Genomic DNA, 1,951 nt, shown 5'->3' with positions numbered 1-1,951 from the left:
CCAGCTGCAGCAAGCCGGAGAAAGAAGAACAAAGTTGGAGGGATCACATTACCAGATATAAAGCTATATTACCAAGCCACGTTTCTCAAAACTGCCTGGTACTAGCACAAGAACAGAACCCAGAACCCAGAAATCAATCCAAGCCATTATGCTCAGTTAATATTTGACAAAGGAGGAAAGAGCATACCATAGAGTCAAGACAGTCTCTTCAATAAATGGTGCTGGGAAATTTGGACAGATACATGAATAAAAAAAAAATGAAACTAGATCACCAACTTATACCATACACAAAAACAAACTCAAAATGGCTAAAGGACTTGAATGGAAGATGGGAAATCATAAAAAGCCTACAAGACTCCATAGGGAGCAAAATAGCAGGAATATGTTGCAGCAATGTCTTTACAGACACAGCTCCTAGGGCAATGGATTCTAAGGAGAAAATAAACAAATGGGACTACATCAAAATAAAAAACTTCTGCACAGCAAAAGAAACCATCACTGCATGGGAAAACATATTTGTCAATGATATTTTCAATAAGGTTTTAATCTTCAAAATTTACAGAGAACTCATACAATGAAACAAAAGGAAGATAAACGACCCAATCAAAATAATGGGCAAAGGATCTAAATAGACAATTTTGAAAAAGGACTTACAGAAGGCCCAGAGACAAATGAAAACATGCTCAAAGTCACTAATCATTCTAGAGATGCAAATCAAAATAACCATGAAAGACCCTCTCACATCTGTCAGAATGGCTATCATCAACAAATGAACAAATGACAAGTGCTGGCAAGGATTTGGAGAGAAAGGAACCCTCCTGAGCTGCTGGTGGGAATACAGATTGGTACAGCCACTGTTGAAGATAGTATGGAGTTTGCTCAAATAGTTGAGAATGGAACTCTTATATGACCCAGCAATCCCACTTCTAGAACTATGTCCCAAGAAACTAGAATCACCATTCAGAAAGGATATATGCACCCCTATGTTCATAGTAGCACAATTTACAGTAGCTAAGATTTGGAAACCACCGAAGTGCCCAAGAGCAGATGAGTGTATTAGAAAGCTAATACACTACACAATGAAATACTATGCTGCTATAAAAAGAAGGAGCTTTTACCATTTGCAACAGCATGGATGGAACTGAAGAGCATTATGCTAAGTGAAATAAGACAGCCAGAGAAAGGTAGATATCACATGATCTCACTCATATGTCAGACATCATAACCAACATAATTTGATGAACAAGAATAGATTCAGAGACAAATGATAGGGCAGGGAGGGGGATGTTAGAGAGCAACCAAAGGACTGGTATGCATGCATATTAGCATAACCAATGGACACAGACACTGGGGTGGTGAGGCCTTGCCCAGAGTGGGAATGACTGGGTGAGGGTGGTCAATTGGGGAAAAAAATACATATGTAAAACTTTAGACAATACATAAAAATAAAGAAAGAAAAAAAAATTATTGTGGGACATGCAGCTTATGGGCCATAAGTTTGACATGTTGCTATAGAATGATGAGATAAAAGGAATATTTTATGGTATTAATTCTTCGTATTTTGGAATATAATCTATACTTACACCATTGTGTCTTCTTTTCTTGTTTTTAATATTCTGAGTACAATCTTTTACATATTGAGTTAAATGATATCTATGTAAATTACTTATATATCAATTGTAAATGGCATCTTTCTTAATTTTCCTTTCTAATAGTTTATTATTGACTAAAGGCCTGGTGCATGAAATTCATGCAGAGGGGTTGTGGTGTCCTCTCAGCCCAGCCTGCACCCTCTCCAATCAAGGACCCCTTATGGGATGTCTGACATTCCTCTCATAATCCTGGACCACTGGCTCCAAATCACTCACCATCCTGCCTTCCAGGTCACCCGTAACTGTCCCCCCACCCCCAGCTGGCCTGATCACCCCTCACTGCCCCCTGCTGCTGGCCC

The sequence above is a fragment of the Myotis davidii genome, unplaced genomic scaffold (genome assembly GCF_000327345.1).
Source record: "Myotis davidii unplaced genomic scaffold, ASM32734v1 scaffold219, whole genome shotgun sequence".
Classification (NCBI taxonomy): domain Eukaryota; kingdom Metazoa; phylum Chordata; class Mammalia; order Chiroptera; family Vespertilionidae; genus Myotis; species Myotis davidii.
Note: the sequence above shows the minus strand (reverse complement) of the source record.